Below are 27,383 nucleotides of genomic sequence, written 5' to 3' on the forward strand. Positions count from 1 at the left end.
ACATCGTGAGTAGGAGGGAGGACAGTGTTGAACTGGATTTACCCGATGTGTATATCTGCTTTTGACGCGAGTTAGTTTCTTGTTTTGGATGACCGCTTATTCACCGGCCTTTAAAATTGAAGTGCAAAAGCTTATACCCGATTAATTGGAGCTCATTCCATAGGAGCCKGTTGATATTTTAGAGGTGAGGTCGCAGTGAGTGATTATATCGAGACAGTGTCTCAGAATACAGATTATTATACTTATCCTGAATAGATTTTCCTCAGCACTGCACTGAAGCTTCACATCGATTCCCTGGTAGCCATGGGCTTGTTGGTGCTCTCTAATGCCACATACTTGGTTTCTGAGTGATTAAACATGATTGAAAACGCGCGCATTGAGAACCAAACAAAGTGGCACAATTCGGAAAGCAAYCTCGCACCTGGTTCAGAAACATCAATCTTCTTGTCTGTCTGTGCAAATCCTGAGCCGCGTGGATATTACATATCGAAGTCAGAGAAAGAGAAGGGGGGAGGGAGTTAGTGTCGGGTGATTTCCTCCCCTCGCCAAATGTCTGTCCGGGAGTCGTTGACACTCCTTCATAACCCTGCTCTTTCGCGCCTCACGCAGATGGCCAAAGCGCCGTGGGCACAGAAGTCTCCAAACCCCAGAATTCTACTTACCGCACCGAACCCCAGTAGACAGACCACCGAGATAGAGGATGAGACCATAAAATAGCGTAGTGTTAATTGTAGTTATTTCAATGAATTCATGATTATAGCCGTATGGTTTTCTTTCCTACACCTTTGTGCAAACTCATCTACACTCTATGTGCACGTCCCCGGTACTAGCTGCACACCCCCAGCCGGCGTTGGTGATGCCATGCCCCGCAACCACAGTGGCGATGAGGCCGGTACTGGGCTCTGGATGAAAACCTCCCCAGGGCGTCGGGCTCAGGACTACGGGTTGAAAGATGTGGAGTCTGGACGGAGGATGATGAACAACGCGGTTCGAGTCAGAGACAGGATGCTTTCACTGGGCCCTGCAGGTGCAGACGGCGCGGAGAGGCAAAAGGGCGCCCGGATGAGTTTGCTCGGGAAGCCGCTCATCTACAGCGCGCAGAGCGGGCGCAGGAATGTGCGCTACCGGCGTATGCAGAATTACCTCTACAATGTGCTGGAGAGACCCAGGGCATGGGCGTTCATCTACCACGCCTTCGTGTGAGTATACGAGCTGTTATCATGTAATCTAAACAGATTTAAACAGTACTTTTATGGCAGGGTACTAAATCAGTCACCTGTTGCTGGGAATTCTTCCAGCGCACAAAGCTACATAAGGGAAAGGGAATGATTAGAGGTTTTGTCCAGGTGAGGTGTAGGCTACCAGAACCACACTGTAAAAAAAAAATCGTTATTCAAATTTTTTGTCAAATTGTTAACTGAACATTTTTAATTGGCCAAACTTAGCTTCAAAATGAGAAAATGTAGGCAAACATTCAGTCAATTTAAAAGTATGTGTTTGATACCGTGCTTTTAACATAGAATATTTTCAATTTACATATTTGACACACATGATTACATTGTGCATGTTCATTTATACAGTAATTATTATTCAACATGTTCTCAACTGGGAACACACAACCTATTGGTTCACAGCATTCCAATCGTTCTGCTATGCCACTGTGTAAATACCTGATTTCACCTGTATGGCTACACTTTGCAGTTCAAAGTAAATCTAAGCTCTGCTAAAAGTACACTCAAGAAAAACTAAATGAAGGAGAAAATGAAGGAGTAATATTCAAACAGAGTAATATGCCCTCAAACATTAGACACTATACAGACCCCCCCCCCCCCCCCCAAAAAAAAATAGAATAGACAGATTATCTAATCATACACAGACATAGTGGCATAGCAGGAAGATGCAGAATGAACCAAGTGGTTGTGAGTTCAAATCCCAGGTGAGTAATACAATTTCCTGTATACATGGATAATTCTATGTTAAAAGCACTGTATGTGTAACCAGTTGCGCAGACTTTTTTAGTTAAGATGCCCAAATAATAATTAATTGTAGAATGAACATACTGTATGAGACAAATTGAGCAAATACATCATTTKAAATTTACAGAGCTAAGTTTAGGCAAACATTTTTTTTTTGTTCAGCTAACACCTGGACCAAAAAGTTTAGCAAACAAAAAAAGACTGTGGAACCAGTTACTTAATAATAATTAGTTGAAACAACTAAATATAACCTTTATTTAACTAGGCAAGTCAGTTAAGAATTTTATTTTATTTACAATGACAGCCTACCCCGGAAGACGCTGGGCCAATCGTGGCCCGCCCTATGGGACTCCCAATTTTGGCCAGATGTGATACAGCCTGGAATCGAACCAGGGACTATAGTGAAGCCTCTTGCACTGAGATGCAGTGCCTTAGACCACTGCGCCACTCTGGGTGTTTTTTATTTTTTTACAGTGCAAATGAATCATATAAATCATATTGGTGTGTGTGTGTCCAAGTGCCTTGTCTGGATTGTTTCATTGTAACAGTTGGATGCTGCTGTTGTAGAGTAGTGCCATACGAGTATGTTTACATGCACACTAATCACTCGATATTAAACTGATTATGGTAGTAGGCCATGTATGGTGTTAGTCATGTAAACACCTTACTCTGCTCATCTTAAATCGGCGTAAAGTCATAATTGAAGTAAGCATACGCCGATTGAAACACCTGGTTTTCTGAGCAATCTTTCAAATGATTAGGACATGTAAACAGCTTAATCAGATTTCCAGTGGTGTATTTAATCTGCGCATGTGCCAGCACCYTATGTTGCATTTACGTCTCCATTTCAATCAACAATCAAAGTACAAAAATAGYACTAAATCATATCCAACTTTATTTAAAGTGCATTTAACGTTTTTTTGGGGTTGAGATAGAGATTTGAATCCAACGTATCAATTATTGATTTGTAGACAAACTGGAATTAAATCCAGACTAAATGGCACAGATGGAACTATCTAAGCAGAAGATAAATCTCCCTCAAATGTTGATATTTGGTTATTTGGTTGCGTTGACAACCAAACACAATTCAATATCACTTTTGAAATACAATAAATAGTCTATGAACTTGTGAACAAGTTCACAAATTATATGTTAGAGTCACGTCTTCAACTCAACCAYAAATATAAGTTAAAGAATGGGATTAAGCCAGTGGCTCAGATGGAACTATCGAAGCAGTAGATACATCTCCTTTAAATGTTGACATTTGGTTGCATTGTCAACCAAACACAATTCAATATTACTATTGTAATACAGTAAATAGCCTAAAGTTAAGGCTATCTCACAAACTAATGTAACATTCAACCTTAGAATGAGTAACACATCCATGGCCACATTTTGAGGTTACTGCAACTATAAATGTTTTATGTAATCACATAAAGTGTGCATGTTCAAGATAGCATGCATAGGTCATCGCAGATCTGTGGAGATCTTCACAATTGCTGTAATAATCTGTGCAGAATCTCGAACGGCATTGATACTTTTAATGTAATCTCAACAGCAATCCAGGTCATTTGGTTCTGCTATTAGATAAATCATAGTGATAACACATGAATCTTGATAGGCTACCCATACTCCTTGCACCGGCCAAACGCTACATCACACACACGGACGTTAGTTTCTTCTCTGCAACGAGTGTGGCTCTGAGTACCTCCCTGACGATTTGTAGAATGGAAATCCATTCCAGACGGTCTGATTGGTCCCAGAAACCGATGGGTTGGGCCAGAGACAGAACACGAGGGTAAAGCTGCATTTTGGTAATTCGTCATTGGCTTTGATACTCTGATTGGTCAGAGATGATCCAATCTCTGATTACTTTGTTTTGTACAACACCCCTCATTTTGATGTAACCACAAACAACTTCAATAATAACAGTCTCAGACTGAAGTACACCATATATACAAAAGTATGTGGACACCCCTTCAAATTAGTGGATTCGGCTATTTTAGCCACACCCGTTGCTGACAGGTGTATAAAATTGAATACACAGCCATGCAATCTCAATCGACAAACATTGACAGTAGAATGGCCTTACTGAAGAGCTCAGTGATTTTCGACGTGGAACCGTCAGAGGATGCCACCTTTCCAACAAGTCAGTTCATCAAATTTCTGCCCTGCTAGAACTGCCCGGTCAACTGAAAGTGCTGTTATTGTGAAGTGGAAACGTCTAGGAGCAATAACGGCTCAGCTGTGAAGTGGTAGGCCACACAAGCTCACAGAATGGGAAGGCCGAGTTCTGAAGCGCGTAGCTTGTAAAAATCGTCTGTCCTGTGTTGCAACACTCACTACCGGGTTCCAAACTGCCTCTGGAAGCAACGTCAGCACAAGAACTGTTTGTCGGGAGCTTCATGAAATGGGTTTCCATGGCCGAGCAGCCGCACGCACACAAGCTTAAGATCARCATGTGCAATGCTAAGCGTCGGCTGGAGTGGTGTAAACGCGTTCTCTGGAGTGATGAATCACACTTCACCATCTGGCAGTCAGACGGTCGAATCTGGGTTTTGCGGATGCCAGGAGAACTCTACCTGCCCGAATGCTTAGTGCCAACTGTAAAGTTTGGTGGAGGAGGAATAATGGTCTGGGGCTGTTTTTCATGTTTCGGGCTAGGATCCTTAGTTCCAGTGAAGGGAAATCTTAATGCTACAGCATACAATGACATTGTAGACGATTCTGTGCTTCCAACTTTGTGTTTCAGCATGACAATGCCCCTATGCACAAAGTGAGGTCCATACAGAAATGGTTTGTCGTTGTGGTCAAAGGTTTATTTTGATTGGTGATTTTCTGCATTTATCAAACTCCCATCAGGAAGCCTGATTTCAGATGTGTCCATGCAAACAGGACTATTAGGGTAATCATTCTTCTTGCTAAGCATGTAAACGTTTAAATCAAACTATTARTGTGTGCACATAACCGTACTCGGTACAGTTCGGGTTGAGAAGTCCTATTTTATGTTATCTGACTCCTTTAGTCAAAGTTAGAGATCTAATTTCTCATCGTGGGATCTGAAACAGTAAATTACATTATAGGTAGACTCAGTAGGTTGGGTGGTAGGTAGCCTAGTGGTTAGAGTATTGGTCCAGTAACCGAAAGGTTTCTGGTTTGAATACCTGAGCCGACAAGGTCAAAATCTGTTGATGTGCCCTTAACAAGGTACTTAAGGGCCTCCCGGGTGGCGCAGTGGTCTAGAGCACTGCATCGCAGTGCTATGCTGCGCCACCAGAGTCTGGTTTCGCGCCAGGCTCTGTCGCAGCCGGCCGCGACCGGGAGGTCCGTGGGGCGACGCACAATTGGCTTAGCGTCGTCCGGGTTAGGGAGGGTTTGGCCGGTAGGGATATCCTTGTCTCATGCGCTCCAGCGACTCCTGTGGCGGGCCGGGCGCAGTGGCGCGCTAACCGAGGGGCGCGGTGCACGGTGTTTCCTCCGACACATTGGTGCGGGCTGGCTTCCGGGTTGGAGGCGCGCTGTGTTAAGAAGCAGTGCGGCTTGGTTGGGTTGTGCTTCGGAGGAGCATGACTTTCGACCTTCGTCTCTCCGAGCCCGTACGGGAGTTTTAGCGATGAGACAAGATAGTAATTACTAGCGATTGGATACCAGAAAATTGGGGAGAAAAGGGGATAAAATTTATTTAAAAAAAAAACAAAAAAAAAACAGGTACTTAATCCTAAAATAGCCTTTTTCCTTGTGGGGACCAGCGAAATGTCCCCACTTATCCACATTTCCGTTGATTAAGTATCCTTGTGAGGAATTCTGGTCCCCACAAGGATAGCAAAACCAAACACAAAAACAACAAAAACACGCATACATGAGACAGAATCAATGCTTGTCCAATTCCCATCAGTTGCAGACTCAAAGTTCACACACACACACAACACACACACACACACACACACACACACACACACACACACACACACACACACACACACACACACACTTGTGCTGACTTTTTATTTGATTTATGTTAAAATAGTCTCCTAACACTGCAGCTGATTCGTGGCCGTGGAGTGTAGGGAGGAGTATGTGAAGGAGGTAATGGAGCTGTCAGGTTGGGTAAGATTGGGGACGGCCAGGGGCTGTGAAGCAGGATGTTGATGGTTTATTTGTTCAGGCGGGACAGCAGGGTCACCGGGGTTAAGTCCTTACATCTGCCCTGACCACAACACAGCCTCACAAGTGGCGTTTATTCATTGATGCCAAGGGAAGCCAGGCTTCCTCCAAAAAAGAACCAACATACTAAGTAATTTTTCTTTCATTTCTCTGTGTTTCATAAATTTCCTTCAATTCACAAGAGGCTGAATGTGTCTCCTGGAGAAAGCATCCAAGCGAACGGAACAGCGCCCGTCTGTCCTATCTATGCTGTCGGGTCAAAAAGAGTATGACATTGTTGCAGACGTAACACTGAATGCTAGGGAAGCCAGCGAACATTTCGCCTCCCTTGATAAATAAATAAAAAAATAATAACCAATCAGCGTTGAGCTAAACTGAGTGAGCTCAGCTGTGAATGGTCCTGGCGCACCAAACAAAAGTGTCAATGGAAGCCAGTTTGGATTTGGCTTCACACCAATCACATTACATTAGAAGCCAAATGTCATTGACAGAAAACTTGAATTGTTGCATCTCGTTGTGTCGTTGTCCTCCGGTGGCCAGTTAGCTAGCTAAAATCATCCCTTTCCTAAATAAGCTATGGATGGAGATAGGGATTTGGACTTTTTTGATCATTTTTTATTATTTTACTGCAAGTTCAACATGTAGCTAGATTTAGTTGGCTGGCTAATGTTAACGAGCTGGCCTGGCGCATCGTTTGCCTATGAAAGGAAGTCAGTCTAGCGTCAAGCATTTTAGCCAGGTAGCCTAGGACAACAAAAACTAACAGTCTGTGTAACGGCAGCCTTCCTCCTCTTCGTCTGACGAGGAGGTGTAGCAGGGATCGGACCAATACGCAGCGTAGTTAGTGTCCATSTTTTAATAATAAACAACTGAACATGAACACAATACAAAATAACAAATGTGGCAAAACCGAAACAGTCCTATCTGGTGAAATGAACACAAAGACAGAAGACAACCACCCACAAACCCCAACACAAAACAAGCTACCTAAATATGGTTCCCAATCAGAGACAATGACTAACACCTGCCTCTGATTGAGAACCATATCAGGCCATACATAGAAATGGACAAACTAGACACACAACATAGAATGCCCACCCAGCTCACGTCCTGACCAACACTAAAACAAAGAAAACACAAAAGAACTATGGTCAGAACGTGACAGTCCTGCTAAATATTGTGCATGTGACCAATACAATTTGATTTGACACACCACAACACACACACACACACACACACACACACACACACACACACACACACACACACACACACACACACACACACACACACACACACACACACACACACACACACACACACACACACGCATACACACACACTCATATTTAGTTTAGCGTTTGGACTAAAAAGTGTTTAGTTGTCACTGTGTTAGACTAAGCATAGGTGATTAGATGATGTTGAAATGCTGAAGTTGAAATGGTGCTGGAATTGTGGAGTCAGCGCCTGTTTTCTTTGCGACTTGCGGTAACTCTAAATCAATAGTTGTTAAATGTCAGAAACATTAACTTGCTTGACCATGCTGTAGGTCATGTAACTGTTTGTTACATGCAATATGTTTTGTGGACTTCACTGCACAGATGTTGCTCTCTTTATTCTGCCACTGTGTCTTCTTATTGTCTCGGCTTTAGGCCTATATATCACGGTGTCAAGGCATATGAACTAACAGGTTCTAGAGCAAACAACGCAATTATCACAACACATAATCTGGCATGGTTTCCATGGTGATTTTACCCACACACCGCTACTGAGCCTCACAATGCACCACAAGAGATGGACACACATGCAGTTCATTCGGAAAGTATTCAGACCCCTTGACTTTTTCCACATTTTGTTACGTTACAACCCTATTCTAAAATGGATTAAATAAACAATGTTCCTCATCAATCTACACACAATAACCCATTAGTATTTGACCCCTCTGCAAAACATGACTTAGTACTTGGTGGCAAAACCCTTGTTGGCAATCACAGAGGTCAGACGTTTCTTGTAGTTGGTCACCAGGTTTGCACCCATCTCAGGAGGGATTTTGTCCCACTCCTCTTTGCAGATCTTCTCCAAGTCATTAAGGTTTCGAGGCTGACGTTTGGCAACTCAAACCTTCAGCTCCCCCCACAGATTTTCTATGGGATTAAGGTCTGGAGACTGGCTAGGCCACTCCAGGACTTTAATGTCCTTCTTCTTGAGCCACTCCTTTGTTGCCTTGGCCATGTGTTTTGGGTCATTGTCATGCTGGAATTCCCATCCACGACCCATTTTCAATGCCCTGGCTGAGGGAAGMAGGTTCTCACCCAAGATTTGACGGTACATGGCCCCGTCCATCGTCCCTTTGATGCGGTGAAGTTGTCCTGTCCCCTTAGCAGAAAAACACCCCCAAAGCATAATGTTTCCACCTCCATGTTTGACGTGGGGGTGGTGTTCTTGGCGTCATAGGCAGCATTCCTCCTCCTCCAAACACGGCGAGTTGAGTTGATGCAAAAGAGCTCCATTTTGGTCTCATCTGACCACAACACTTTCACCCAGTTGTCCTCTGAATCATTCAGATGTTCATTGGCAAACTTCAGACGGGCATGTATATGTGCTTTCTTGAGCAGGGGGACCTTGCYGGCGCTGCAGGATTTCAGTRCTTCACGGCGTWGTGTGTTACRAATWGTTTTCTTGGTGACTATGGTCCCAGCTGRCTTGAGATCATTGACAAGATCCTCCCGTGTAGTTCTGGGCTGATTCCTCACCGTTCTCATGATCATTGCAACTCCACGAGGTGAGATCTTGCATGGAGCCCCAGGCCCGAGGGAGATTGACAGTTCTTTTGTATTTCTTCCATTTGCGAATAATCGCACCAACTGTTGTCAACCATCTCACCAAGCTGCTTGGCGATGGTCTTGTAGCCCATTCCAACCTGGAGAGCTCTTTGGTCTTGGCCATGGTGGAGAGTTTGGAATCTGATTGATTGATTGCTTCTGTGGACAGGTGTCTTTTATACAGGTAACAAGCTGAGATTAGGAGCACTCACTTTAAGAGTGTGCTCCTAATCTCAGCTCGTTACCTGTATAAAAGACACCTGGGAGCCAGAAATCTTTCTGATTGAGAGGGGGTCAAATACTTATTTCCCTCCTTAAAATGCAAATCAATTTATAACATTTTTGACATGTGCTTTTTCTGMWTTTTTTTGTTGTTATTCTGTCTCTCACTGTTCAAATAAACCTACCATWAAAATTATAGACTGATCATTTCAGTGGGCAAACGTACAAAATCAGCAGGGGATAAATWACTTTTTTCCCTCACTGTAAGTATTCAGACCCTTTGCTATGAGAGTCAAAACTGAGCTCAGGTGCATCCTGTTTCCATTGATCATCCTTGAGATGTTTCTACAACTTGATTGGAGATAGAATAACCTTCTAGAAGGACAACCATCTCTGCAGCACTCCACCAATCAGGCCTTTATGGTAGAGTGGCCAGACGGAAGCCACTCCTCAGTAAAAGGCACATGGCAACCCGCTTGGAGTGTGTCAAAAGGCACCTAAAGACTCTCAGACCATGAGAAACAAGATTCCCTGGTCTGATGAAACCAAGATTGAACTCTTTGGCCTGAATGCCACGCGTCATGGCTGGAGGAAACCTGGCACCATCCCCACGGTGAAGCATGTTGGTGGCAGCATCATGCTGTGTGGATGTTTTTCAGTGGCAGGGACATAGAGACTAGTCGGGATCGAGGGAAAGKTGAACAGAGCTGTAGTATCTGTGATCTACATCTGTTTATATTAGTTACTATGCTGTTACTAAGCAGTAATGTGTTACGGCAGTGTAACGTTACTACATCTAATAGTTAATGCACATGCACACTATTGTGCCGGGGGCTGGAGAGCACGAGAGTTTTTGACTAAACAAAACTAACTGTACTCCCATCTCCTGCCTGATCATTTCACCACAACACAAATATTACAGGAGCAAAGTACAGAGAGATCCTTGATGAAAACTTGCTCCAAAGCGCTCAGAACCTCAGACTGGGGCGAAGGTTGACCTTCCAACAGGACAACGACCCTAAGCACACAGTCAAGACAATGCAGGACTGGCTTCGMGACAAGTCTCTGAATGTCCTTGAGTGGCCCAGCCAGAGCCCAGACTTGAAAACGTTCAAACAATTCAGTAGAGACCTGAAAATAGCTGTGCAGCGACACACTCCATCCAATCCTACCGAGCTTGAGAGGATCTGCAGAGGAAAACGGGAGAAACTCCCCAAACACAGGTGTGCCATGCATGTAGCGTCATACCCAAGAAGACTCAAGGCTGTAATCGCTGCCAAAGGTGGTTCAACAAAGTACTGAGTAAAGGGTCTGAATACTTATGTAAATGTAATATTTTTTATACATTTGCAAAAATAAAAAATTAACTATTTTTGCTTTGTCATTATGAGGWATTGTGTGTAGATTGATCAGGGGGGAAAACGATTTAATCAATTTTAGAATAAGTCTGTAAGTGTAACGTCTGCTTCCAACTCACACTCTCAAACACGTAGATCCCCTGAACGCAGCTCACTTTCCAGCCCGCATTCCAGCTCCCACTCAAACACATAGATCGCCTGAACACAGCTCACTCTCCAGATCCCAATCACCTGAATTCTGATCACCTGTTTACATTTACATTTAAGTCATTTAGCAGACGCTCTTATCCAGAGCGACTTACAAATTGTTTACACACCTGTATGTCATTATCACACACTATTTAGTTCAGTTCTTTGCACCCCATTATTGTGAGGTATTGTTTGTTTGTGACACACTTCAATTCGGAGCTCTGTTTTTCCCATAATTTAATCCTCCCGTGTATGAGTTTTTGACTGCTTCACTAACGACACCTTTTGCCTATTCCCTGCCTGTACCTTAGCCTATCAGATGTCCTGTTATCAACCTATTGCCTGTTTTCCTGTACGACGTTATTAGCCTTTTCCCTGCCTGTACTGTTGCCTTGTTGCCTGTTGCCTTGTTGGACCCCCTGTGTATGACCTTCTGCCTGCCKCTGGACCCAGCTACCTGCCGTCGTGTACAATAAACACCTGCTGCGCCCTGCGCTTGAAACCAGCTCTCTGTCTCCCATCGTGTTCATTACAGTAACCTAACAAAATGTGGAAAATTTAAGGTGTCTGAATACTTTCCGAATGCACTGTATCATATTTATTATTGACGTGTATATTCCAATTGAAATCAATCAAAGTTTGAAAACCTAGGCCTATATGTATTGTCTATTTTTTGTTGAATCCTTGGCTGAATTCAAACAATCGTTGTGGATGACTTCCAAAATACTATATTGACCTAAATAGCATCTCTGATGAGCGATTAACRGAAATGTAAGGTTATTTTTCATTTTTTAAACAAGGGGTTCGCAATCTTTTTCACTCTGTGTCCCCCTTCCAGCATTGGGGAACATCCCGCGACCCCCCTGCTCGTGCGAGCACACGCCATGTCTATTTCTATGGGCACACCATTGGTGGAGAGGTTTAAAGCCTATTTCCTGAAATTCTACACATTTTGTCATGGGTGCAAAGAAATGTTGCAGTTTTAAAGCTAATTTTCTTGCACTTCTATACATTTTGCAATGTCTAATGTGTATTCATGTCCTATTTGAGTGACAAAAAAATTACAATGATATCGATGAGCAATTTTTGGGAGAGGGGGGCTGACATGGACTAGTTGATCTGGACATTTCTGATAAGTTATAATAACTCTCTAAGGTATGCAATGACTAACATGACAAGAGGAACTGATGATACACCACCAAATTTCAAAATTGTGCATTCTACTATTACAACTTTCAAGAGTAAGTTTAAAGCCGGACTGTATTCCTTATAAAAAAATAATAATAAAAAAAAAAATATATATATATACAGTGGAGCTGTCTCTTATACACATCTAGATGTGTATAAGAGACAGGCTATTGTCCTGTAGCCCATCCCAGCCTTGTGCAGGTCTACAATTTTATCCCTGATGTCCTTACACAGCTCTCTGGTCTTGGCCATTGTGGAGAGGTTGGAGTCTGTTTGATTGAGTGTGTGGACAGGTGTCTTTTATACAGGTAACGATTTCAAACAGGTGCAGTTAATACAAGTAATGAGTGGAGAACAGGAGGGCTTCTTAAAGAAAAACTAACAGGTCTGTGAGAGCCGGAATTCTTACTGGTTGGTAGGTGATCAAATACTTATGTCATGCAATAGAATGCAAATTAATTACTTAAAAATCATACAATGTGATTTTCTGGATTTTTGTTTTAGATTCCATCTCTCACAGTTGAAGTGTACCTATGATAGAAATTACAGACCTCTACATGCTTTGTAAGTAGGAAAACCTGCAAAATCTGCAGTGTATCAAATACTTGTTCTCCCCACTGTATATATATATATACGTATTTTTTATTCTTTTTGTTTGGGGGGGGCACTCCTTCTGATGTAGTTTTTCAAATGTAAAAAAGCCATACTTTTATGACTGCTGAATACCAACTATTAATCACTTAGATCATGTATTTTCAGGTAGAGATACCTCGCSAAGCAACAGCTGCTCTCTATATCACCTCACGATTGCACACTCTTCTCGCTTCCGTAGTAGCAGTCGTAAAAGAAGCACAGACCGGACAAGTATATGCGCAATGGATTGTGGTCATTGTAGGTAACTACCACATCTTATGCGTTAAACTATGTTGAATATTGACCTGTTGGAAACTACAACTCCCTATTACATCACACAGCTCAGTTTGGATCTGATTTATCTCTAGAGGAACTGTGTGATGTGCGCATTGAGCTCACAGAAAGTAAAAAAAACGAAATGGAATTAATATAATTGAATCGACATCGGCCAATTAGTTGTTTAAAACAGTGGTTCCCAAACTGTGGGGTGCACCAAATTTGGCAGTATGTCCAAACGGCCTCACAACCGCAGACCATGTGTATGGGGTCTTGTGGGCGAGCGYTTTGCTGATGTCAACGTTGTGAACAGAGTGTCCCATGGRGGTGGTGYGGTTATGGTATGGGCAGGCATATACTACGSACAATGAACACAATTGCATGTTATCGATGGCAATTAGAATGCTCAGAGATACCGTGACCAGATCCTGAGTTCCATTGTGAGGCCTAATGAATTGATTTCAATTGACTGATTTATTTTTATACAACAGGTGGGTCTAATCCTGAATGCTGATTGGTTAAAACCTTGCTGACTGTCTCTCAGACACATTTTGCAACATTGTTTCAATATTCAAATTCGATCTCCAGCTGTCTCATGGTAATGAACGTGTAGGGAMTAGAGAAGAGACAGAGAGGCAGGCAGCGTTTTTCAACCAGTCGTAATCATGAATCAGCTGCCATAATTTGTAGATATATACAAAGAAATGTAAACTGAAAAAAGGTAAAACGAAACAAAGTGCAGCTAGTTTGTTGTCTTTCCAGCTTCAGTTTGAAATGATTGTGTTAGCTATGTTGTTGGCTAGGTCCTCTGAACAACAGAGCTTTTATTTCAAAAACAAGGACATTTTTTAAGTGACCGAAAACTTTTTAACGGTAGTGTATGTCTCAAGATAGAAAGAGAGCGATGTGGGCACAGGTAGGAAGCTCTCTGAGAATGGTCCTGTATAAATGTTATGAGCTTGTGGGTGCCAAGGTGAGTGCTTAACTTACTCTGGATAGTAGTTGACCATAGATACCTTCCATGTCATAAAACTTACCTTCACTCAGTCTATGGGCAACTTCAATCCAGGCTTATTCCCCCTCAACCCCACTAAGCCTGTGTGGATTTCCCTGAGTTGTTGATATCTGAGGTTCTGGTCCAACCACTCTAGCATGAATCCAATAAAGACCAGGCCCTACCCTTGCCAAATAGTGCTCCCTTATTGAATCAATAATGACATTACAATCCAATCTCGTAATGTGCTGCTGTGTGTTTGAGTAATCAGATTTGCTGAGCCGGGACAGAACCACCAATTTGCATCATGTGCTAGCCTAGGAACCAAAGTTAGTTTCCACTGACTTATCGTGTGTGTGTGTGTGTGCGTGTTTGCGTGTGTGTATTTGTGATGAAGAGCCAGTTTGTACTAAGCTTACGCAGCAGCGATAATTGGATTGTGTTGCTCACTTTTCAGCTAAGTGCGTCAGCACAATTCATTCAAGAGCCTCTGCGGTGCATTGATAGGTAACACAACTCATCTTGATGGTACTCTGACATTACGTCCGTTGACGTTACCTCAACGCTAACCTCATTTACACAGTAACTCAGTTAGATTTCCACTCCTTTTTGTGTCACCGGTCTCACAGACAACTATATACAACCCACATACACATAAAACACCCAGTGTTTTGGTCCACCTCTAAAAGGTACATATGGAGACCGGTGTTGGCAGGTACCCAATGGAAAAAGTAGGCAGTAGAATCCAGACAGATAGGATGTTGTGAGAGAGAAAGAGAGAGGGGYGGAAGAAAGGATGAGAGAGAGGTGGATGGAGGCACATAAACAGTGTGACAGTGTGTATTCCAGTACGAGTATGAATGGGCAGAGAGAGGCATTAGATGAACAGGACACTGTTTGATCCTTTACTGGGCTCTGTGACACAACACAGTCACCACATCACTGCTGAGCTTCTTCTTTAATTTGTGCCCAGAGAGAGAGAGAGAGCGGGAGAGAGAGAGAGAGAGCGAGGAAGAGAAGGAAGGGGAGAGAGTCTGGTGCCTGTGATTAAGAATGTGATGGTTATCTCATTATCTCTAAACGATCTCCTTATCCACCAACCCTAATGCACATATGCACAGACACCCGCTCACCTACGCAAGCACCCCATCTCCCTTGACACATCTCTTAAATGTAAAATCATTTTCTGAAAAAGCCCTTTCATAATGATATAGTCTTGTATACTTCTTATGAAAAGTAAGCCGGACAGGTTTTTAGCGCAAATGTCTAAAATACGTCTGAAGTAAGCAAAGAAGGTGCTTTAAAGGGATTAAAGGGATCTTTAATTGTCCCCATATAGGAMAATTCACTGAAAATAACTACTTTTGGTTCCAAGTGGAACCCTTTCACTAAAAACAAGGTTCTACATGGAATCCTTTCACCACTTAAAGTAGGGGGGGTGTACGTTTAAACGTTAAAATGTTTAAATGAATTTGGGATCATTAACATTAAGAAAATTCCCTAACCAAAAACCTGCTATTCATATAATGTAAATAACAGTGCAGTTATCACAAAACATATTATTTGACATGTTATAGCCTAACTAGACGATAGATTATAAAGGCTTGGGGAAAATTGGGTAATTGAAAGGTAGACTATGCGATATAAAGTAGATTCAGAAAGTAAACAGCATATTGGGTCAATTAACGCAACAACAAAGAGCTTTTAAGCACAAGGCTCATTTTCTCCACTGTTTTGGTGCCCTGGAACTTTATACCTCAATGGTTAGCACCCTGTGAACCCAGATACTGTGTGTGACTGTGTGAGAGTGAAGTTTTGATCATTTCATTTCGAGATACAGATTTTGATTGCTGATAAATAGGCCTAGTGCACGGTTCTGACTCTGTCTGCCTGGTGGCCGACCTGCACCCCTCTCTCTCCGTGCTCGCTTGCTACGCTATGAAAGACGCGGGTGTTTGTGTTCTCTGAAGTACGGCAACTAATCAGTCTCCTCGGTTCCAAAAATTCTGACTCTTAAGAGTGAATACTTAGGAGTGACACTTGACACTCAGAAATGAGTCAACATCGGGGGTCGACGTGCAAGGAGTTGCGGAATCAATTATTTTGGAGTCGACTCTCCACCACWATATCATCGTCGTTAACAGTTGGAAAAATGGCAGAGAAAGGCAAACGACAGCAGTGAAGTCCTCAATGGCAATACTGAGAGAAAATACTATTGCTATTTTTTAAAACAAGCCATAGAAGGTTGGTTGAAATTTCAGTTTAATCCACTAGAAAAGACAAAACAAATAATACAACAAATATTATGGTTAAACTCAAATATACTAATTGATTAAAAAAATGTAAGGAATGGAAAAGTTATCTTTATAATCTTTGTAGGACTGGTGGAGAGTTGTCGCACATGCAGRTAACAAAAATATATGGAAATGTCGGCTCTACCCAAAATTACAACTAATTGCAGCATTATCGCAAAAATAGAAGAGGCAAGTGGAAGGAGGACAAAGTAAGAAACTTGTCTGCCTGCATTACAGACCAAAATTGGTTGAAGAAAATTGTGATAAATAAAAAAGTATACCAGTTTCATTTATGGACCAAATAATGTACAGCTGTGATATATAGATTGCAAAATAGTTGGGAAGAGATTTTCGATGTACCGATTCCATGGCACATGGTTTATGAACTGATACACAAAACGACACCGGATTCAAAACTTAACATTTTTCTATTTAAATTATTATACAAAATTCTTGCAACCAATAGAATGTTATATATACAGTATGGGGGATACAACCATGCCAGCTATGCAGATTTTACTGCGAAGAGACAGAATCATTAGATCATTTGTTTTGGTACTGTAAATGGTTCCTCAATTACAAGTTTAGAGCTTATGCTGCAACAGTTTGTGGTAGATGGTGGCAGACGGTGGTAAATTGCATCATTCTGTCATTGCMCCACACTATCACAAGGGGGTGTTAGAATGCTGATCTATCGGTAGTCTAAACTGTGGCACAAATTGGGGTATTTTTCACACCGAGCTGAGCTATTAGACTATCCTTGGGTAAATTCATGGAGGTGTGAAGGTTTCCGTCCGAGATTCTCTCTCCTCTGGCACTAGAGCCCTGCATCAGATCAAACAATTATTAACTGGTGGGTGGTCCCGGAGTTGAGATAGAACTTGTGTCGAGGCACAGATCTGGGGAAAGGTACCAAAAAATGTCTGCAGCATTGAAGGTCCCCAAGAACACAGTGGCCTCCATCATTCTTAAATGAAAGAAGTTTGGAACCACCATGACTCCCTAGAGCTGTAAATACAATGGCGCAATTACACTTGACATGTGGACTGACGATTTTCAAAAAATAGGCAAGTGGGCTTTCGGTTTCTCTCCCTCTAAAAACAGAAAGCAATAATTCTAAATAAACTTACTGGCTTTATTTACCACAGTGTGAAAGAGTGATAMCCCCTCTGTATAAAGTGAGTTTCTGAAACTCAGAGTCCTTCTTTGCTGATGAGAAGAAGAAACTGAAAGAAAGACAGTCCAGCAAGGACAGGGAGGGGATAAAGGTTGCCCATATTTTCAAGACCTGAGCTACTTAATTCATTTTATTTATGAAATGTACTAGTTTATTTATGCAATTTAATATGTAGTGCATTCAGAAAGTATTCAGACCCCTTGACTTTTTCCACATTTCCACAAACTCCAAGCGGGCTGTCATGTGCCTTTTACTGAGGAGTGGCTTCCGTCTGGCCACTCTACCATAAAGGCCTGATTGGTGGAGTGTAGCAGAGATTGTTGTCTATCTGGAAGGTTCTCCCATCTCCACAGAGGAACTCTGGAGCTCTGTCAGAGTGACCATTAGGTCACCTCCCTGACCAAGGCCCTTCTTCCCCGATTGCTCAGTTTGGCCAGGCAGCCAGCTCTAGGGAGTCTTGGTGGTTCCAAACTCCTTCCATTTAAGAATGATGGAGGCCACTGTGTTCTTGGGGACCTTCAATGCTGCAGACATTTTTTTGGTACCTTTCCCCAGATCTGTGCCGACACAATCCTGTCTTGGAGCTCTARGGACAATTCCTCAGACTTCATGGCTTGGTTTTTGCTTTGACATGCACTGTCAACTGTGGGACCTTATATAGAAAGGTGTGTACATTTACAAATCATGTCCAATCAATAGTGGACTGTAATCAAGTTGTAGAAGCATCTCAAGGATGATCAATGGAAACAGGATGCACCTGAGCTCAATTTCGAGTCTCATAGTCTGAATACTTATGTAAATAAAGTATTCATGTTWTTATATTTAATATATTTGCAAAAATTTCTAAAAACGTGTTTTCGCTTTGTCATTATGGGGTTTTGTGTGTAGATTGTTGAGGAAATGTTTTTATTTAATCAATTTTAYAATAAAGCTGTAACGTAACAAAATGTGGAAAAAGTCAAGAGGTCTGAATACATTCCGAATGCACTGTATTCGTTTGMGCTTGGCTTATTTAGTAGGCTATTTTTCAGCATCAAGCTATWCTTCTCAGCATAAAGCTGAGTGACGCACTCATTTGTGGCTTTGGATCCAAATAAWGAAGTGCCAACACTCTTTCTGATCATCTTTAATAAACAAATGTTTTGACCAAGTTAATCTGCTCATGTTGTGCGTGTGTAAGTGCTCAATTATTTGTGACAGTGGTTACAATGAAGAATGGAAAGGAAATAAATCAAATAAATCCTATTCATAATGAATAATCAGATGTGTGTTGCAAGCTTGTCATTTTTCCTTTAACATTTTATTATATTTTTTGAGACATTACAAAACATACACACAACAACTACATCACCGACCCACCATACTCTGGGCCACATATTACATTTACGTTATTTTGCAGACATTCTTATCCAGAGTGACTTACAATAGTGAGTGCATACAGTACATTTTCATACTGGTTCCCCGTGGGAATCCAACCCACAGCCCAACATGTGCCATGCTCTACCAACTGAGCTACASAGGGCATACAGCCTCAGATTTCACCATTTTGTTTCTGTCCGTTGCCCACCCACTTTAATCATTTGGATAGTAAAGCATTGAAAAGGCTGACATTGGTTGATTTTCAGTTTTTAAGTATACYTTTTTTCAAGATGATTGACAAGAAAAGTATCGTCCAACCCATAGGGTATCACACTGCACCCTTATATGTKATCTCTTGAAGTATGCAAACAGARGGATTAAAAGTTCATTTCCATTGTAATAATTCTGACAGCCAACTTTAATTTGTCTTTTTTTTTATCCCCCAACGGGCTCGGAAGAGGCAAAGTCATGCYCGTCCTTCGAAACATGACCCGCCATGGCCAGTTGTGGCACAGCCCATAAAATTAACCCGGGTATGTAGTAATGCTTCTAGCACTGCATGCAATGCAGTGCCTTAGACCGCTGCGCCACTCGGGAGGCCTGACAGCTGACTTTCTAACTCCGCCCATAACTTTTAGACTTGATAACATTCCCAGAAGGCATGGATTATAATAACCTAATGAAAAATGAACCTGGTAAAAAAGAATGAACCTCTAATTTAATTTGCTGCAGGCCTATGGGTTTAACCTTCTGAATGAATGATTATATTGAAGATAGAAGCCGCCTCTTAATGAGTTCCGAGAGCCTATCACATCAATTTATTTAGTCTAATTGTTTTTATGACATCAGACAGTAGGCTATTATTCCTATTTGAATGCATTCATTTGTTTGTCTGCATGTCTATTCAACCTTTGGCTAAAYAGAAAACATGCCATGAATCTTGAATTTCACAACGTGGCACATTGACAACTCAAATCGCTTTAAAGAGCCTTCTAATACTAGACAACAAATAAATATACTAAAACAATAACTTGAAAAATAGTCCATTCATCACTGGATTTCTTCAAATTGATGTGCAGGAAAAGGACGTCACCCACCGTGCCTGGAAACAGGCTCGCAACTGGCTTCTCTCTGAAACCACAAATCCATCTGTAGATGATGTTTTCTCCTTTGGAACCACACAAGTACCAGTTGGACCAGTCGCCTCTTGAAGCGATAGAGGAAATCAACAAGATCCACAAATATTCTTTCACAATAGCTGGCCTTATGTTATCTGCAGTTTTGAGCTGCACTGTCCCACTCTGTTGTGGATAACAGCCACTCTTCATTTATGTATTGGGTTGTAATYCACAAGTATCCTATTTTTCGAAAATCGTCCGTCCACATGGGAATAAATATCACTGTGTGTCAAAAATATTTTAATAAATTAGGCTAATGCAATTGAAGGCAACAAATTGTTGCTTACTGATACAATCATCCCAGCTCTGCATATTTTGCTGCGAAGAGACAGAATCATTAGATTATTTGTTTTGGTACTGTCCATATGTAGCTTGCTTTTGGTCGCAGCTTCAGGATTGGCTGAAGAATTGCAACACTAACCTGGAGCTAACTCTGCAAATATCACTGCTGGATGATTTGAAAAGTCATAGTCAATTGATCAATAATATATAACAATACTTTTTGCAAATGTTTTTATCTTTAATTTACAATCTGTAGAAACTATGAGAATAGAAAGGTCTGTGAAACATCACAGCACAGAACAATATATGGCAAATAGAAATCAGAACTGGATGGTGTTCAGAMATAGATGGGAGGGGTTGAGTGTGGCTGAAGAATGGGATTAAAAACAAACAAAAGAMAACTATTGTAAAATACATAGTATATATATAATATTTATAAGCTGGAAGTAGAAGCCTACGTGTTGTTGTCCATACATTTAGTCCAATTAGGGGAGGGGTGGTAGGGTTAGAAAAAAACAGATCTAAATATATACATATACACTACCGTTCAAAAGTTGGACACACTTACTCATTCCAGGGCTTTTCTTTATTTTTTACAATTTTCTACATTGATGAATAATAGTGAAGACATCAACACTATGAAATAACACACATGGAATCATGTAGTAACCAAAAAAGTGTTAAACAAATCCAAATATATTTTATATTTGAGATTCTTCAAAGTAGCCACCCTTTGCCTTGGCACACTCTGGGCATTCTCTCAACCAGCTTCATGAGGAATTCTTTTCCAACAGGCTTGAAGGAGTTCCCACATATGCTGAGCACTTGTTGGCTGCTTTTCCTTCACTCTGCAGTCCAACTCATCCCAAACCATCTCAATTGGGTTGAGGTGGCCTGATTGTGGAGGCAGGTCATCTAATGCAGCACTCCATTTCTCTCCTTCTTGGTCAAATAGCCCTTACACAGCCTGAAGGTGTGTTTTGGGTCATTGTCCTATTGACAAACAAATGATAGTCCCACTAAGCGCAAACCAGATGGGATGGCTTATCGCTGCAGAATGCTGTGGTAGCCATGCGCTTAAGTGTACCTTGAATTCTAAATAAATCACAGACAGTGTCACCAGCAAAGCACCCACACCATCACACCTGCCTCCATGCTTCACGGCGGGAACCACACATGCGGAGATCATCCTTCACCTACTTGCGTCTCACAAAGACACGGCGGTTGGAACCAAAAATCTCACATTTGGACTCAAGGAAGATTTCCACTGGTCTATGTCCATTGCTCGTGTTTCTTGGCCCAAGCAAGTCTCTTCTTCTTATTGGTGTCCTTTAGTAGTGGTTTCTTTGCCGCAATTCGACCATGAATGCCTGATTCACGCAGTCTCCTCTGCACAGTTGATGTTGAGATGTGTCTGTTACTTGAACTCTGTGAAGTATTATTGGGCTGCATTTCTGAGAACTGGTAACTCTAATGAACTATCCTCTGCAGCAGAGGTAATCTGGGTCTTCCTTTCCTGTGGCGGTACTCATGAGAGCCAGTTTCATCATAGCTCTTGATGGTTTTTGCGACTGCACCTGAAGAAACTTTCAAAGTTCTTGACATTTTCCGGATTGACTGACCTTCATGTCTTAAAGTAATGATGGACTGTCATGTCTCTTTCCTTATTTGAGCTGTTCTTGCCATAATATGGACTTGTCGTTTACCAAATAGGGCTATCTTCTGTATACACCCTCATATTTCAGAACACAACTGATTGGCTCAAATACATTTAGAAGGAAAGAAATTCCACAAATTAACTTTTAACAAGGCACACCTGATAATTGAAATGCATTCCAGGTGACTACCTCATGAAGCTGGTTGAGAGAATGCAAGAGTGTGCAAAGCTGTCATCAAGGCAAAGGGCGTACTTGTGAAGAATCTCAAATATAAAATATCTTTGATTTGTTTAACACTCTTTTGGTTACTACATGATTCCATGTGTGTTACTTAATTGTTTTAAGGTCTTCACACTATTACTACAATGTAGAAAATAGTAAAATAAAAAAACCCTTGAATGAGTAGGTTTGTCCAACTTTTGACTGGTCTGTACACCACAGAAGACTGAAATACAACAAAACCGTTTAACATAGAAACAGCAGATTTTCGGCGTAAAAAAAAAGWAGTTGACTCATTATTGAATTATGAAAAATATGAATAACATTCCACCCATGAAGCCACTAGGTCATTTGACTGCAGGAAAGGTCTACAAGTTCCCTTTTCATCACCAAAGAGTTATTTCTACCTGGAACCAAAAAGGGGACAAACAAATAACTTATTTTTCTAAAAGTGTAGATAGAGCTGGAGTGAAGTTTGAACTAATTATAATGTATCAATATGGCATTATGTGTATCCCAGAGAGTTAGAGTTAGACGTCAGGTTCTAAGCCAAGTAAAGGGCTTGTGCATGTACAGTATGTTACTGCTGCTGAACTGGTCGTAGGATATCAAAGTTATACTGTGTGTGTGTGTATGTGTGTTTGCGTGCGTGTGTGTGAGTGTGTGCGTCCGTGCGAGAGCAATAGTCAGAGAGCGTTTGTGGTAGTTTGTGGTAGAACCAATGCTGGTAGAACAGTGTGTGCATGTGTGTGTAKGTGGTGTTATTTGGGAAATGTGTGCTTCAGTGTGTAACTGTATGGCTTCTTGTGGCAATGTGTGTGTGTTACCAAAGGTTCTAGAAATCACTGTGCRCAGAAGTTGTGGTGTGTGGATCTCTGTGTGTGAGTATTAGTCATACAGTAGCCCCCTATCAGCATAGGTGCCACTTCCCCCAGAAAATGTTGGAGCTGATTGATGGAGACAGGCACTGAGTGCTCTCTGCCCACACAAAATGCACTGTGACTGGTGTTGAGCTACCCTGGGCTCTCCTGCCCAGCAACACTGGAGCAATCCCTCTGTCATATCTTACCATGCAGTGACACCCTCCTACCTTCAGCTCAGGGGGTTGTGTGTTTGTGTCTGTGTGTATGCGTGCGTGCGAGATTATTTTGGTTTTTACTCACGTTCCCCCTTTACCCCCCTCCCCACTACATTATCTTGCTGTTGCGTTAGTCATCCAGATATCTCCCTGACAGGCTTCCTGATTCACGCAGAGGGTTCTCTCACCTCCCCCACACTTACATGTCGCTTTTTTCCAAACACAGTTTGGCAAAGACCTTTCCTTCYCCATGGGAGAGACAGGCAAGGGCTRAGGGTGGAGTACTGTGCTTTTTCACCAGGATAAAATAGCTGACAGTGTCCAGGCGTGTTTAAATGGTTTTATATATTACCTAGCTCTCCCTGTTTCCCCCTTTGTCTGGGTCCACAGTGAAATGTAGAGAGGTAGAACTGTTTGAAACTATGTCCAGGGGCAGGTAGCATTGGTGATTCATCCTGAAAATAACACATTTTTCGCCCTGACCACTCTCTCTCTGTTTTTGTTTTTCCATGTCTGTCTCTCTCTCTCTCTCTTGCTCTCAAATCAAATCAATTCAATTCAAGGGGCTTTATTGGCATGGGAAACATATGTTAACATTGCCAAAGCAAGTGAAGTAGATTATAAACAAAAGTGAAATAAACAATAAAAATGAACAGTAAACATGAACGGTAAACATTACACTCCAAAAGAATAAAGACATTTCAAATGTCATGTTATGTATATATACAGTGTTGTAGCGATGTGCAAATGGTTAAAGTACAACAGGTCACACATCTTGCTGCTGTGATGGCACACTGTGATAATTCACCCAGTAGATATGGGAGTTTATCAAAATGGGGTTTGTTTTCGAATTCTTTGTGGATCTGTGTAATCTGAGGGAAATATGTGTCTCTAATATGGTTATACATTTGGCAGGAGGTTAGGAAGTGCAGCTCAGTTTCCACCTCGTTTTCTGGGCAGTGTGTACATAGCCTGTCTTCTCTTGAGAGCCAGGTCTGCCTACGTCGGCCTTTCTCAATAGCAAGGCTATGCTCACTGAGTCTYTACATAGTCAAAGCTTTCCTTAAGTTTGGGTCAGTCACAGTGGTCAGGTATTCTGCCACTGTGTASTCTCTGTTTAGGGCCAAATAGCATTCTAGTTTGCTCTGTTTTTTGTGTGAATTCTTTCCAATGTGTCACATTTCTCTGTCTCTCTCTCTCTTGAGGAGCAATTTCTCTGATTCCTATGTTGGTCTCACAGTTTGCTAGAAAACCCCAAAATAGATATTGTTCAAGTAAGGCAATTACTTCCAGGTCATCTGCTGACGTGACCCCTGCCTTGCAGAAAGTGACTTGTAATGCCCTGGCCTGAGGAGGGTGGACCTTGTTGCTACGTGTCTAGCAACCGTTGCCTGGGAGTTTAATTGGTGGTTAGGAACCTGTCGAGCATAATGCCTGCTCCCCAGCCAACCTGACACAGGCAGGAGGAGAGAGAGGAGGAAAMAAACAAAGAGTGGAAGACAGAAAGAAAGAGCACGAGTGTGGGGCAGAGATTGAGGGAGAAGGAGAGAAAGTAAGGGAGTCAGGAGGGGAGAAGAACTGGAGAAACATGGGGAGAAAAGAGTTATGGGAGGAAGATGTAGAGAGAGAAAAAGACGAGAGATAGAAGAGAAGGAGAACGTCGTCAGGGTGACGTTTGTCTCATCTGTGCCTTCCCACTTCCCATCAACGTTGCTTCCACGTCATTTCAACAAAAACATTTAACCTGATGACAGGTGGGGAAATTATTGGATTTGAAAAAAGTCATCAACATCAGGGAATTCTGTCTTTTTTTCACCCAACTTTTTACCTAAATCCAATTAAATGGTGAAATGTTTTGTTGATTTCATGTTGACTTCACATTAGTTGACATCTCAACCAAATGTAAATCAAAACTAGACGTTGAAATTACGTCTGTGCACAGTTGGTTTTCTATTTCCCATTGCGATCCATATTGTGCCTTTGCGATYGGGGCTTCCTCAAATGTGACTGTTTGCTCATCAGTGTTTCTTTGGCATCAAAAGTGGACAACGAACACCTAGTCTTTGATAAGAAGTTGTGGTTAATTCAAATTTAATCGAGTTAAACCTGAGTGGTTATAAGGATAGGAGACAAGGAGAGGGTAGAAGAAGCTGTATTGGGGATTAATTTGTGGACAAAGCCTAAATGACGTGATGAGATGGAGATCTCATCACGTCATCCCTCGCTCTGCTCCTCCTCCCCTGGAGCCGGCCTCTGATGGTCGTCCAGCCATTCTTCCCCCCCCCCTCTCCGTGTGTCCCGTCCCGTCCTGATGAAATATGCATTGAAAGCACATTAATGGAATGCGTCTGTTTGTCTTGCAATCTTTTGGTTTAATCAAATATTAAAATAATTTTGGCCGCCTCGCTCTTTTTTTTGCAAGCTGTTGTGAATCAAGTGCAAACTTGAATCATGAGCACATAGTGCGTTATTGCTGTTTAAAGATTGCTCTTTTGTTGTGGCCCGTCTGCCCGTAACCGTCCTTTGAAGTTCAGTGAGTGTGGAATCTTTGCACATGTGTTAGTAGGCTTAATGAAAACGACTGAAGCACATTTTTCCATTTGTCATCAGAGCCATCAGAAGCTGTGAATCCCGCATGGATACCATTCCTGATAGGGACTCATTCCAAGGCTGCTGTGTCAGGGCTGCGTTCAGATAGATAGACAGTGTTTATTTTTCAACACTTGATTTTTCAACACTTGAATGCTATCGTGTGACTTTATCAGCTGGGAAACGTCCCCTTTATCGGACAAAAATGTATAATGATTTTTTTGCTGGACTTACAGTAGTACTACCTTACAGTCTCACTAGTGTGATGGAAAGAGTGTGCCTWTTGTGTGTGTGTGTGTGTCTGTGTGTTTGCGTGTACAATGAGGTATGAGATATGTGATAATGATATTTGCTTGATGTGTGTGTATGTGTGTGTGTGTTTGCGTGTACAATGAGGTATGAGATATGTAATAATGATATTTGCTTGATGTGTGTGTATGTGTGTGTGTGTTTGTGTGTACAATGAGGTATGAGATATGTAATAATGATATTTGCTTGATGTGTGTGTATGTGTGTGTGTGTGTTTGCGTGTACAATGAGGTATGAGATACAGTGGGGAGAACAAGTATTTGATACACTGCCGATTTTGCCGATTTTTCCTACTTACAAGCCATGTAGCGAGGTCTGTAAATTTTTTATCATAGGTGGGGGAACAAACATAAAAAAAATCAACCTGTGTTTGAGAGAAAAACGGCAATCTAAACAAAAATCCCGAAAATCACATTGTATGATTTTTAAGTAATTAATTGCATTTTATATTGCATGACATAAGTATTTGATACATCAGAAAAGCAGAACTTAATATTTGGTACAGGATCCTTTGTTTGCAATTACAGAGATCATACGTTTCCTGTAGTTCTTGACCAGGTTTGCACACACTGCAGCAGGGATTTTGGCCCACTCCTCCATACAGACCTCCAAATCCTTCAAGTGTTTCGGGGCTGTCGCTGGGCAATACGGACTTTCAGCTCCCTCAAAGATTTTCTATTGGGTTCAGGTCTGGAGACTGGCTAGGCCACTCCAGGACCCTTGAGATACTCTTACGGAGCCACTCCTTAGTTGCCCTGGCTGTGTGTTTCGGGTCGTTGTCATGCTGGAAGACCCAGCCACGACCCATCATCAATGCTCTTACTGAGGGAAGGAGGTTGTTGGCTAAGATCTCGTAATAACATGGCCCCATCCATCCCCCTCAATACGGTGCAGTCGTCCTGTCCCCTTTGCAGAAAAGCACTCCCAAAGAATGATGTTTCCACCTCCATGCTTCACGGTTGGGATGGTGTTCTTGGGGTTGTACTCATCCTTCTCTCCTCCCAAACACGGCGAGTGGAGTTTAGAACCAAAAAGCTCTATTTTTGAATCATCAAACCACTGACCTTTCTCCCATTCCTTCCTCTGGATCATCCAGATGGTCATTGGCAAACTTCAGACGGCCTGGACATGCGCGCTGCCTTGAGCAGGGGCGACGCTTGTGTGGCGCTGCTGCAGGATTTTAATCCATTGAACGGCGTAGTGTGTTAACTGAATTGGTTTTTTTCTTTTTGAGATGTGGGCTCGCCATGTCTTACACGTCTTCAAGTCATTTTGGACCAGGTCCTGCTGAGTTGTTTAACTTGAGCCTGATCTCCGCTTCTCAAGGGGGCTGATACCCTACGACACACTCCGCCCTCAATTCGATGCTCGAAAGTTAGTGTATTTTTGATGGCCCCCAAAACTGAGTGGTGACGATC

At 42.0% G+C, this 27,383-nt stretch overlaps 1 pseudogene; it reads left to right on the forward strand.

Moving 5' to 3' along the window:
* The first annotated feature begins 336 nt into the window (after positions 1–336).
* The window catches only part of LOC111978209 (potassium voltage-gated channel subfamily KQT member 5-like), a 152,928-nt pseudogene continuing 125,881 nt past the window's right edge, over positions 337–27,383 (forward strand).

The sequence above is a fragment of the Salvelinus sp. IW2-2015 genome, linkage group LG18 (genome assembly GCF_002910315.2).
Source record: "Salvelinus sp. IW2-2015 linkage group LG18, ASM291031v2, whole genome shotgun sequence".
Taxonomy (NCBI): Eukaryota; Metazoa; Chordata; class Actinopteri; order Salmoniformes; family Salmonidae; genus Salvelinus; species Salvelinus sp. IW2-2015.